We start from the raw sequence: 14,794 nt of genomic DNA on the forward strand, positions 1-14,794 counted from the left end.
TGTGCCCCCTCACTTTGATCACAAGATGTCAAGATCAAATTAAATATTTTATTATTGCTTGCATTAGCAAGCCATTGAAATCCCATAAAAGAGTGCCCAAAAAAAAAAACCACTTCGAGGTTTTGGGATCCACTTCGAAGTTTTGTTTTTATGGTATTCATGTTCAAGTTTAAATCCCAGCCCTCCAACTCAACAAGGGAAAAAGTTTCATTTGCTATGTTGACCGACTAAACAGAGTTAAAAATTTTAAAGCCGCTGGTTAGTAGTTTCCACTCCCAGCCTCTATCCAAATTATCATTGTTTTATAAATTAGTAATTTCCACTCCCAGCTCATTCTCTCTCTTTTATAAATAAAATGGCGAGTGAAAGAATTATTCGTGAAGGGTATGGATTTTACATGTCATAATATTAGAACCAAAACTCCTAACCAGTATCTTCGTTAACATCCAAGATACCAACCTGATGAGATTTTTAATCTCAACCCCCTATCGCGCCCTGACCCGGGGGCTTGAGTCGGGCATACGAGAGATGGCTGCACATCCATAGAGTTTAACCTCACTGGACATTCAAGGCCTACCTTTTCATTCATACATATTTACGTCATTCGAAACTTAGATAGTGGTGCAAATAATTAATATAATGCAATAGTCCACAATCTCTAATAATAATGAATAAAAATATCCAATAATTTTTTTTTCAAGTAAAGCTAGTCAAATGTCTTCTAGATCCTAAGCTCCTCATTGCTCCTCTTGAGCTCTATCTATTCTATAGTATCTGGAAAAAAAAGAGAGAGAAAAAATGAGCTTTACACGCCCAATAAGTTATCAAAACCTCATGCAGGATCAAGCATGAAATATAATTTTTCCAAATATAAACAATTTAAGAATTTTAAGATGCATTTATCAACATAATTTTTTTAAAAAATATATAATACGTAACAATAAATCATAAACTCTCTTTTAGCCTTCCGTACCTATAGCCATGATCAACTTCATGACGAGGACTGAAAGAGATTAGTCCCTAAATACATAATATGCGATCCATTAGCGTGTGCCAGTGATCCACTTCAATAGCTAAACCTAAAAGAAAATTTACTCTGAGTCACGCAGCTATGATTCACCCCGTGACAAGGCAAAGTGACTAGTCTTGGGCATAAAATACATGAACCATCAGTGTGTACCAGCGATTAGGTCTAACTGGCTAGGCCTGAAAGGACTAGCTCTGCCAGCGATCAGCCTCGATTAGTTAAGCCCGAAAGAAATTAGTTTTTGATATGTAGCCAATGATCAGTCCTATTAGATAGACCCAAATCATAGTCAAATTAGAGAGTTTTCACAATATCCATTACAACCAAATTCTCAAACATAATATAAACATACTTGTTTTCAACAACATAAGCAGCATCAACCAAAATTTCACATCTTATTTCTAGAAATAGAAAATTAATTTCCTTTCAAAAATTTATACAAAATTAAAATCAGAGTAATCATTTCTTTTTCAAAAGCTACAATTATGCAAATACATCATTTTTTTCATAATCATGCTAGGACAAGAATCTATTCTTGAACCATAATTTTTGAATTACTCTTTTTTATGCAAGCATGCATAACATTTATAAATATGCATAATTTTCTAAAATTTCTAATTTTCAAAATTTTAAATATTTTCTTCTCAATTATTGGTTCAAAACTAAGCGATATAAATTCTAGTTTTAACACATAATCCAATCCAAAAATCCTTTCGCTAAGATAATCATAGCTTTCGATATGTGGTGTGATCCCTAAACTTGATAGTCCTCTAGAGTTGAAAGCTCTAATAAAAAAACCAACACCATTAGCCTTCAATCAAAAGAGAGAGAGAGAGAGATTAAAACGACGAGAGTGAAGCTTAGTTTGGGTCTTATCAAGGACCGATCTAGTTGGTCCAGGTCAATCATCAAGGAAAGGACTTGATCTAAACAAATTTTGGATCCAATCTAAAAAGGTAAGATCACATCAAGGGTGTCTTCCTCATTTCCCTTTTACTTTTTATTTTGGCAAAATATGTATGGAAAAATAGAGCTCTTTATATCATCTCCTAGTGAAGATGATTGGAAGGGAAAAGAGAGGTGGCGGTCTGGTGGTGGCATGGCGCAACAACCTATGACGGCAGCAGTCTGAGAATAGGGCCGATTAAAGAGAAACCAAGGTCTAGAGTTGGATTAAAATCGGTGAATAGGGGCTCGGCTTACGGAAGAATGGAAGAGGAGGAGTGAAGGGAGCTCACTAGCGAGTGGCAGAAGTAATGGATCACGGCCAATGGTAGTGGATTTTGATGGGAGAAGAAAGATAGATCTTGGAATAGGGAAAATTGAGAAAAGGAGGGTTTTGAGAGAGAAAAATGGGGTTTTGGGTGGTGGAACTTGGTTAAGGTGGCACGGTGGCCACCAATGATGAGGAAGAAGGGAGAGAGAAGGGGTTTCTAGAGCTCGATGATGGATCATCTGAAGGCAGTGAGAGGTTTAAATCGAGTGGGTTAAGAGAGGAGATATGGTTGGTAGTTCCGAGAATTAGCTTGGCTATTCAATGATTGGGAGTAGCCCCAACAGCCGATGTTTGCTCTATATCAGCCTCGAGGAGTCCAAGCCTGTCACGCCTCCCAGGCCTCATCCCAACAGTACAAATTAGGGCAGAGGATTGTGATTCCCCCATTTTGATATCTATCTATATATATTTTTAAAAAAATTTAGACAGAGTCAGTTGGACCTGCCAACTTTAGTCCAAAATATGCCTAATTTGGGCTAGTTCTCAAACCCTGCAATCAAAATAACGAACAGTTGAAAAAGCAACATGGTACTGAAGCAATACTCAAATCAATAACAATAATTAACAATATATTCAGTTAACTTTTGATTATTATATGGGGAGAGCAAGATAATAACACACTGAGTCATCCAAACAACTTGCCCACAATGTTTGTTCCCTTGCCACCTCTCATGGTTTGGCCATCGCCCCTTTGACGTACTTAGTTCGATGCTGAGGTGGCAGAAGAGGGTGGACTCCAGCATTCTCCTCAGCCTGTATCAAATTATGGGGATGGTGGTAGGAGAAAGCTCAGAGCCAAAGCACATTATTCTGTCAAAATTACTGCATCAAAACTTGTGTCCACAAGGAAGAAGAAGAGCATGATTTTCAATTGTGACTCTCAAGTTGGAGAAGGAGCGGGGAAAATCAAGAACTTCTTAAATACAGTCAGACGCTCGGTTCATTGTGGTTTCTCTTAACTTTATGTTTGCCTTGTGGCGGATGTTATGGCTCTTATGTTCTTCATTCATATCATTCAGTTTGCTAAATTCTCTTTTGCTACTCCCTCTGCTAAGTTATGTTATGTTTCAATTCAATGTTGTGGTATTTTCTATGTTTGGGCTACGCTTTGATTACCAGTGGATGTGCTTCCTCCTCGGATTTATTACCTGTGCTTGGCTTCTAGTTGGTCTTTGTTCTATGGCCCTTATGTCATTGATTTTCTAGAATATCATAGGACTTGGAGATCCAATAAAGAGGAGAATGGTGAAAGACCAACTAGAATCTAAGTTAGACAAACCTTATCTATGTATTCTTGGATCTCTTTCTGGGGGTAAAATAAATGCATGGATCTCTGCATGTATTCTTGGACAACAGAGAAGCCCTAATTTTGGCTAAACTAGACAGGTTCTTGACTTCAACTGAGTCGGATGATTTATGCCTATACTCATACCAGTCAATTCTGATCGCATAAGGTCAAAAGTCTGTTCAGGTTTGATGGAAGTTGGTTGTTGCATGAAGAAATTTCTTGTTAGGACTGTAGGCGCTGCCATCTCACTAAAACCCACAAGTGATAGTGAAGGCTTAACCATGGACTTTAAACTGACCATCCCAAATGCCCCCCCGGCATTCGATTGCGACTTGGTTGCTGATTTGGCCCATACCGGCCTCCGCCGCGGGCGAGCCTTGCTGACTTGGCCCACACCGGCCTCTGCCAACAATCTCCTCCAGCAAGTAAGCCCTGCTGACTTGGCCCACACCGGCCTCCACTAACAATCCCCCCCCCCCCCCCCTGCAAGGGAGCTTTTTTTTTTAATTGCTTATCCTGGGAATCGAACCCGTGCGCTCTTAGGATGGTTGGTTTAAAGACTATGGTTAAGCCTTCACTATCACCTGTGTAGGTTTTAGTGAGATGACAACGCCTATGATCCTAACATTTTTGATGTTGTATCAAGAGCTTGGAACTCACTAAAAAGCTAGTCGACAAGAATCAAATTGACAGCAAGAAGAGATGAAGAAAGGCTATTCACCTACATACGGTGTTTAGATCAGAAGGAAGAATGTGGCCACCTCTCCCCTATTGAAAGAGCTCAGGAAATCTTGCAAACAGGAGATTTATCAAATCTTTAAGGTAGCAAAAATTTATTGGAAGCAAAGGTCTAAAATCAAATGGTTAATAGAGAGAGACAGTAACACCACTTTCTTCTACAAAGCAGCCAATTTTCAGTTTGATTCGATCTCGTGTAGAATAAAACGGAGCTGAAATTATAGAAAGGAGTGACATTAAAAAAGCTTTCTTAGAGTATTTCATGAATATTTTTGATTCACCCTCATCACCACCAATTGACTTTTAGTGGACTTCATCTACTCATCTTCCTCTAGAAGAAATTAAGGATGAAGTCTTTAACTTTAAAAGAGATAAAAATCCAGGCCCAGATGGATTTGCAATGTGCTTCTATCAACATTTCTAGGAGCTTGTTAAAAGGGATCTCTTCTTATTGTTCCAGCAGCTCTATGATGGTGACTTGAATCTTGCAAGAATTAATTATGCTACTCTCTCTCTCATGCCCAAGAAGGAGGCGGCCAAAGCTCCATCAAACTATAGACCTATTAGCCTCATTCATAGTCGTATCAAGATCATTACAAAAGTTCTTGCAAATCGGCTTCAGTCACTCATGAATGACCTTATAGAATTGGTACATATAGTTTATATTAAAGGAAGATTTATCATGGATAATATTTTTTGCACTAATAAAATCTTTCACCATTCAAGAAGGTGATTAAGATGCAGGAGCAAGACTCCGAGTCATCCTAGATGTGCGTCGTATTTAGATCATCGCTTGGGTGTGCCCGAATTACAGTGGGGCTAGTATTTTCAGCACCTAGTTACATTAGATTCTTAATTTGGATTTATAATTTGCTGATTTGTGTTTGATGATTGATCTATGTAATTGAATGTCAAGTGGCAATTAGATGGCATTAAGATCAAAGCATGATGTGGAGACTTTGACTTGGTCAAAATCGGGTTGTCCTAGGAATCCTAAATTCTCTCTATTGTCAAGTAATTAGGAGTTGTCTATTTGATCCATGTGACATTTGGGGAAGAGTCCTAGTTGATTTGGACTCTCTTTCATGCGTCATAAGGAGTTCTAGATTATTTGAAGTTTTATTTATTGAGTCCATGTGCCACTTGAAAGAGGCCTAGCTGATTTGGACTCGTAGTCCATGTGTCTTAAAGAGTCTTTATTATTTGGGAGTCTTAGTTGGTTTAGTAGATTTCGTCAGTTGAGTTCGTTTGTAGATTTTGTCAGTTGATTTTGTTAGTAGATTTCATCAGTTAATTTTGTCAAATGATTGATTTGATTTAAAAAAAGTTCATATTTAGTTGGAGTCCTAAAATTCTGGTTGTAGAAGTCCTTATTTTTCCAACCTCTTACTCTATATAAGAGGAGGTTGAAGAATAACATTCAGAATTAATTTTGGTTTTCAATTGCTCTTGAGATTGAGAGGCGTGATGCTTCTTTTTTCTCCTTTGGTGAGACTCCAAAGGTTTCTTTCTTCCTCGATGAGACGCCAGAAAATCATTAGGTTTAGGATAGAGGTGAGTCTCTTCTATTCAGCCTATAGTTATCATATACTATGCAAACTGCAACACCTTCCATTGATCCTTCTTCCATCCGCCAACCTTCATCATGCAATAGCCCTAATCCTTTGACGTCCTAAACACCACAAAGTTTGTTGCCCAGTAGATACAACCCAAGAGGGGGGGGTGAATTGGGTCTTTTAAGTCTTTTAACCTACTTCTTTAAGTTTTTGATTAATTATGCTAAGTTGTATAGATGCACAGTGAAAGTTAAACTTAGCAACAGTTTGATGTATAGAATGTGACTTGATTGAATATGCTTGCAACTAAAGGATGTGCGGATAAGAATTAAGCAAGCAATTTATCTAAGTAAGTGTGTTAGTTAGACAATGACAAGAGGCATTACAAACACAACAAACATATAGTGGTTCGGTGCACCCCAGCACCTACATCCACTCCCCAAGACCTCTTGGGAATTTTACTATAATCCTACAGATTACAGCCGGTTGTTTTACAAGCTCACAACCCAACTTGTTGTTTTACGAGCGCACAACGAACTCGGTCGGTTTTTCCAGGCTCACCGACTAGAACCACCCCGATTGTTTTCCCGGGATCACAATCGAACCCTTACACACGTTGGTTTTAACTTGGCTCACCAACCAACCTCACACCGTTAGTTTTCCCTTTGGCTCACCAACAAACCTTAACCCCTTGATTCAATCCCTTGATTGAATCAAGTTACAAGATATTAAAACAAGGTTTAAAACAAATCAAAGCTTCTTAAACAAGCAAATATAACAATATAAACAAAATAGTGTAAAGAGAAGCCCTCAACCGAGTTTTGAAGATGAAGGAGCTCGGCTTCTTCTTTACTTGACCCTCTTCTGATTTGGCACGAAGTAGAGGATCACCGAGGCAGCACACGGATGAAGAGAAAGCTTTGTGATTTACTTGGATGCTCTTCTTCTCTCTATTTTGCTTTGAATGGCCCTTTTGTGCTTATGGGAGATTTTCCTTGTAATCTCTTTGAAATCTCTTTCCTAAATGTTCTCTCCCACTTCCATAACTTCTCCCCTGGCTCTCCTCTTGTTTTTATAGCTTTTGATGGCGTGGAAACAAGAATATAGCCGTTAGAGATAAAAATAGAGCCGTTGGACACAGTCTGCACTTCCTGACAATATTACCGTTGGGATCGGAGTCGACTCGCGCGATCAGGAGTCGACTCGTCTGTTGCAGGAGTCGACTCGTGCTTTACTGGAGACGACTCGGCCACTGTTCCAAATTTGAATTATTGTGCATCCTCGACTGGGAGTCGACTCGACTTAACTCGGAGTCGACTCGCCAACATCTGGAGCTGACTTGGCATTTTCGGAGTCGGCTCATCCCATGAATTCAGAGGACATACTTTCTAATTTTCTTCCTCGAGTCGACTCGGATTCTCTTGGAGTCGACTCGGCTCTCAGAGCCCGAAAACTGATCCTCTGCATTTTTGGCTTGTCTGGTCTTGGAGTCGACTCAAACTGTTCCGGAGTCGACTCGGCTCTCAGTTTCCGAAACACAGCCTTCTGCCATTTTGGTGTAGCGCTGCCTTGGAGTCGACTCGGATCTCAGAGTCCGAAAACTGCTCTCTGACTTTTTCCTTGTGTTCCACTGAGAGTCGACTCTCGCTTTCTTTGGAGTCGACCTGCCAACCATTGGAGTCGACTCGCGTTCCACAGGAGTCGACTCGAATCTCAGGGTCGAAAATCGCTCTCTGACTTTTGCCTTGTTTTCCTAGGAGTCGACTCATACTACCCTGGAGTCGACTCGGTGAACATCGGAGTCGACTCGCGCTCTTCAGGAGTCGACTCGTTGACAGGTTCTGAGATGAATCTTTCTGTCCGGCTGTCTGTTGCTCCTTGGAGTCGACTCGGAACTGTAGGAGTCGACTCGAGTGCCTTTCCTTTGAATTTTTCTTAAAACTTGCTCTTCTAAATTGAATCCTTTGAACTTGAATCTTGGGCCAATGAGGTGTGGCTTTCTTCTAACTTTTCTTGAGAGCTTTGGAGGCCTTCTTGAATTCTTCCAACTTGCTATGTTTCTTGCAAAATAAATAATCTTTCTTCTTGCAACACAAATATTAGTATTTATACTTCAAGATTTTGTGATCATCAAAATCAATCTTTAAATCAATCTTTGGGTCATCAGTCTCCCCCTTTTTGATGATGACAAAACTTGGAGTATATGCAATATAAAATATATTGTGTTCTAGAAGTAATGCATAGCTAAGTTGCATGAAGTAAAAACATATATATTTAAGAACATACTTCATGATAATGCTTTAGATTTAATCAGCTTAACACAATCAACATATTTCAATTTAAGCTGATTTGTATTCAATTCAAAACAGAAAGCATTGAGCATATACTTAGATATTTCTCCCCCTTTTTGACAACATCAAAAAAGATAGTGAAACATTAAGCACAAAGATAAGAATACTCAAATATTTCTTTTCCTTATTGTACTCTGATTAATGAGCATAGATCAGAGCCAATTAAGATAATTTCAAAGCAGAACACATCGAATGTGATTTCAAGAAGTTTTCTAATTTGATACTACAGATAGTTTTCTAATCAAGTATAGGTGGAATCTTCCTTAGGTTAATACAAGAAGTACCACAAATGATATTCAAGAAAACACATGAGTGGAGATCTAACCTTTCTTTAATAAGTATGAAAGCTTGTTCATTTAAGACCTTTTGCCCAATCTATTAAGTATTTTATCAACATGAGAGCAATTTAATTGATTTTCAGAGTAAAAGATCAAAACTTATATATTTGAAAGACATATCATCATGTTGGATCATTAATTTTTAATGACTTCAAGGTTCTTTTATGATAATAAGAGCATTGGGGCACAAATACCAAAATATGAATTCATGCAATTTATGATTCATCTCAGAGCTCTTTTAAAGACTTTCTTTTGTTCTTTTAGAAAATAAGCACAATTTGATACATAAAAAATATGAATTGGCACACAATTTAAGTTCTAAAGAGCAAGCCAATTTGGACTCATTAGTGAATTTCAAAATAGATTTTCTAAGAGATACTCAAGAAAATTCAACACGTTATTCTCCCCCTTTTTCATTAAATTAGAGGCTCTTAAGATCAACTATTTGAATTGCAATTTGGTTCATGATTGATGCATAAGACATACTAACCAAGTAACATGTCTCAAGGTGTATCATAAAGATATTCAGATTTAAATTTCAGATGATACATATTGGAGAGTATTAGGATCACTTTTCATTATGCTTTCTTTCTCCTTTAGTTATAGATTTATGCGATTAAATTCTATAAGACCTCTTCTTCTGAAATTTTCTTTCTCTCCCCTCAATTGATCATTCCATTTAAGAATTTAGAATTTGAAGATAATGTTCAATAAAATTATCAATCTCAAAAATATATTTTCTATAAGTTTCAACTTATTTTCATATGACTCATGGTATGAGATAAGACAACCTTTATAGAACTCTTCTCAAGGCATAAACTTATAATTAAAGCAAGTATTGCATTATAAGGAGGTTCATCAAAATCAATCCATAAAAATCAAGGTATGCTTCAAATTGAAGTAACTTTAGGATAAGATATCTAAAGCTCCCCCTCGAAAGATGCATACTTCTTTAATCATTCTTTTCTTTTGTTGAATTTCAGATTTTAATGTTAAACGTGAATAAAGCTGAAATTCTATGATATCGAGAATGTAGAGTAATCTATCATTACTCAAAATTTGTAGCAATTACTCTTTCTAATCCTTCAAGAACAAGTTATGCTTTCTCTTAATCTTAGAGAAAATGTGTAGAAATATTAATCAGAAAATGATTCATTTGAAGCTCAGTTTCTTTCAAAAGCATTCACATTTTCTTTCTTTTAGGATCATTTGAGTGTGCTGAAATATTTCTAGCTTTAAAATCATTCACTCTATATATATTCTGATGGAAGTCTTTAAGAATGTAGGAGAGAAAAAAACATATAGATGATCATTAAGGTATATATATTTATAGAGTTCTATTTCTTAATCATAGTTATTCAGCAATGTATACATGAAACACAATAAATCTTTTTAATATCAAAATAAAATCATATATTTAAAAATATTTGTTTGCAATTAAGATCATTGAAAGGCACATCATTTGGATCAATATTAGTATACTTTAAAGATAAGAAATGATATGTTTCGGATGCGTATCGGAGCAATCAACCAAAGGCATCAAAATAAATTCTGTTTTTCTTACATTAAGATTTTATTTAGTAATCATATGGAGTTTAAACTTTTATACAAAATCAGATTCTGAATTACATAGGATTTTCAATAGAGGCTTTCTAAGTCATAATTTGAGATATGTATCTTTCACATTGTAGCTCATCTTAAATCATTATGATTGAAAACACATATTTCAATAACATTAGAGCACTTTCAGAATCTTTATATTTAATATTGAGTTTCGATACACGATGGAGGATATTTTAACAAGTATTAGGACATTATGTATTAAAATTAGGCAAGTAGAAAGATAGATCAAGATCAATTCATTTTGCCTAAATAGAAATATCCTTCTCTTCTTCTTTTTGCACATCTATTTAACTTTCAAAGATAAACGTGAATGACAAAACTGAAATTTTTTTTTTTTAATATTACCTAAAAAAAATAGTACTTCAAATATTCAATCAAATTATCCAAGCATGGAGCATTACACAATATTGAGAGTCCGTAATTTAAAGCATCATGCCACATGCAAAACATATTACGTGTTAAGTCATGCATTAAAATATTAAGAATAAGCATGTCAAGGATCAAAATCAATTCTTTTTCAAATAAACTCCCCCTGTTTAAATATAATCTTGCATTGATTTCATCCTTAAGGTGTGTTTCCAAGTGATTAAAGCTTGACTTGATGCTTCTTATATACTTTCATTTACTTTGTCATTCATTTTTACTTTCTTATGCTCTATTCTCTATTTGCTCCCTATCCGGTGGAGTTGGAAGGGGCACGAGGTACTACCACTAGCCTCCCTCTTGTGCCGTCCCTAATATGCCCTACACCGAATAGTTGGGTCAAATAGTGCCGGGTACTACCACTAGCCTCCCCATTGGCACCATCCCTATGATGAGCAGTATAGAAAGGTTCAAATGTTCACTTCAAACTTTTCCTGTTTAAGTGTAATTAATTACAAATTTTATCCCTTCCAAAAGTGCTGAAAATATTATGCTTGTTTTTCTTTTCTGTAAGATTGGAGTATTTGCCTTTGCTTAGATTTTACATCTCTTGAATAATATCCATTTTCTTTTCTTTATCTCTCTCTCTTTTAGTTATTCTCAAGTAATTTACATGAAAGAGTAGAATAAAGAAATAATCTTATGTATCATATAGATGTATATCATGCAAACATTTTCATTATGCTCAAGGATTCATAGCTTCTCACAAGTTATTTTAAATCAACATTTTAAGCATATACTTGTGTATTTCATGGTTATGATATAGGCAAAGGAATATTTTAGTTTGAGCAAACCATGAAACAATTTCTAAAAGCATAAGTCAATCAATACATATATAGACATGATATCAAGAAATTAATAATTAAAGACTTTAATCATGCCATAGTAAGATTTAAGTTAATGACTTTGCTCAGCTAATTTATGAGAGAGGTATCTAAAATTACCGAATCATTCTGCATTCTTCAAGTCAAATACCTACTAGATTTCTTATGTGTAACCTTTTGGCTGAAGAAAGTCCTCTCTCTTGTTTGCATGTGAATGTTTATTGTACCTTTTATGGAGGTGTCCTTCAAGTTGAAATCTCTCATTTTCTTGCTCAAGGATCCTGCAAGCTCCTTTTCTTTCTTGAAAGAAAGTTATTAGTTTCTTCAAGATACAAAACATTCATCCACCATATTTTTAACTAGATGACTCAATATAAGATATGACACTAGTTGAATGTTGAGTCACTTTACTCAAGAGATTCCCTAAGTATAAGCAAGCACATATCACTTGAACTAAAGAGATGGTTTCATTAACCAATATGGTTTAAGGACAAGCATGTGAGACAATAGAAAGATTTATCAAGATCAAATCAATTTCTTATTTTCAACATCAATTTAGCTTAGATTCTATTTGCTTAAGATAATTGTCAATAAGGCATGCTAGCTAAGTTTTGATCAAATTGCCTTAAACAATTGTTTCTATCAAAATTCAGATTATGATTCATTTGTTATCAATAAATTATGATTCATTAGAGTTAGATTGAAGTCTTGCACAAGGGCACATAATGATCACACAATCTGGTCTATTAGGTATATGATAAAATGATAATTCTATCATGCTTTTAATGCTTGTTCCAAATTATAAATTGCTTTATCATATTTGTAATGAATGTTTTCAAATAAGGTGGTTATTTTACATAGATTCCTTTTTTAATGAAATAACCACATAGGAGTGTATTCTACACATTCATTTGACAGAATATAAAGCTCATAAAGCAAGCAAATGATAATGGTGATCTTTTACTTCTAATCATGCAAGAATTTCATCAAGATCTATTTCATCTTTTCTTGATTTAGTCTTTTAGTAGTTATCAATTTTTCTTCATTAAGTGCATTTCTAAAGAACTCAATTTGGTTCTAATTATTAACAAGTTTTCATATTGTTATATGTAAAAGATTAACCATATACATATATAATTTGATTTTAGTATTTTGATAATAAATCATTAGTCTCATAAAGAATAAACTGAATTGATATTTCTTCAACTAAAATCTTTTCATTCTATACGCATTGCTTGATGAATGATATCCAAGGATAGAAATATCTTTATCAGATTCGGCATTATTTTCAAAAGACCATATCAGGCATATCATAAGCTACTGAAAAATATGAAAGATATGCAATAGATCATTTTCTATTTTTCAGAAGATCAAATGGAGTTTTCATCAATAATAGACCTAATAAAAACCATATATATGACAAGCAATGATGATAGCTTTTAATAAATGACTATCATACAACATTGCCTTCTTCATTTCTTCAAGGATTCTATTGATCCTATTTTACTTATAGTGTTCTTGGTGCAGAAACAATTGCATTCAATATTATTTTCTGTGCACAACTTAATACAAAATTGGTTTTCAACACTGTGTCATGATACTCTTCACAGTTTGGAAACCTTTTTCATTTGAAACACTTTTACAGGATTTAGCAAATACAGAGAATACTTCAGTTTTATTTGCCAAGAACAAATCCAATGTAAGCTTTTGAAAACTCAGTGATGGAAACAACATCTTTAGATTTAGAAATTGATTCTTGTTTGTTTCCTTAGTTAACATGCATAGCAAACTTTGACCTTTCAGAAGATACTCTAAGTAAGCCAACGCCAAAGTCTTTTGAAATTAAATCCATACTCGCATGAGTTGATATTATATGCCAAAGGTGGTTTCTTTAATCTTGGTATTTATAGTGCAATATTCAAAGGCATACCAAGTACACATTTTCATATCTATGATCAATAAACAATAATGCCATGGATAAAAGCTCTCAATCAAGCATATAGAGAATTCATAGAGTTATTCTTAATAAATTGATTAATCATCTAGCAACTTATCCAACAATAAGTAAAGTATAATATAGAAAGATGGAGAAATTTGAAGTTATTTCTTCTATTTTAATTATTTTTCTTGATTACATTTAAGTTTCATTCTTTAATATATGTCTAGAGCACCCAATGTCCAATTTAACATCTTTTGTTGGAGCCTTGAGTGCTAGACACACCTGCAGAAAATATTTAGATTTTCAACTTAGGAACCCAAGCTCTTTTGGGTCCTTGCAGATTAGCTATTATTGTTTCTTTTGGAACCCATATTTTCTTACTAGTAATAACTTTACCTTTTAATTTAATTGTGTTAGAATGATGGAAAAAGTTGTTATGCCCATTCTTTTCATGTTTGAAATAAGTTATCTTATTTAATGGTTTGCTTGGTGAATTGATAACCTTTTTCTCTAGAGATTTATGGCTAAGTGAAGGAGTCAAGCTAAATTTTGATTTATCAAAATCAGCATGTTGGCTTTCAAACATCATTTTTAATCTTTCAGAGCTTACGGTGAATTTGTTAATAACAGATTTTAATTGATTAATTTCTTTACTTAAGTTTTGATTTTCTTTAATTAAGTTATGATTTTTCTGAATCAATTCTTCTGAAAACGACCTTAAGCTTTCATTTTCAGAAGTTAGATGAAAAGCATTCAAAAGTTCATTATAAGAATATTATTCATGAAATTCATTTGGTGTAAGATTAGATTCAGATTCTACTTTATCTTCTTGTACCATAAGACATAAATTAGTTACCTCTTGTGGTTCATTGTTGCTCCTAACTTTCAAATCCTTGTCTGACTTTCTCTTGGTCAAGGCTTTCTTGCGTTTTACCTCTTTCTTCCTTTCTTCTTGCTTCCTCTTCTTCTTTGTCTTTAGGAAGCTTTTGAATCTTTCTTCCTGATTTAGAGTGTTTCCTGCATGCTCAATGTTAGTCTTGCAATTATCCTCAAGTAAACTAACATGGGGTTCTTCGGAAATATCATAAGTTGCTTCAAGAGTATCCCATATTTGTTTGGCAGATGAACATATACAAATTTGGTTGAAAATATTTTTATTAAATGCACAGTAGAGAAGGTTCATAGCCTTAGCATTTAGTTCAGCTAAATTTTTATCGAACATACTTTCAATTAATTTCGTGGGTGTGTGTAGGCCATTTGTTATGACATTCCATAACTCATAGTTTTGTGATTGAGTAAAAATTTTCATTCTAGCTTTCCATTGAATATAGTTAGATCCATCAAACAGTGGAGGTCTGTTTGTGGAAAGTCCCTCAGCAAGTAATACGTTATGTGGGGTTGTCATGATCTT

The sequence above is a fragment of the Phoenix dactylifera genome, unplaced genomic scaffold (assembly GCF_009389715.1).
Source record: "Phoenix dactylifera cultivar Barhee BC4 unplaced genomic scaffold, palm_55x_up_171113_PBpolish2nd_filt_p 000495F, whole genome shotgun sequence".
NCBI lineage: Eukaryota > Viridiplantae > Streptophyta > Magnoliopsida > Arecales > Arecaceae > Phoenix > Phoenix dactylifera.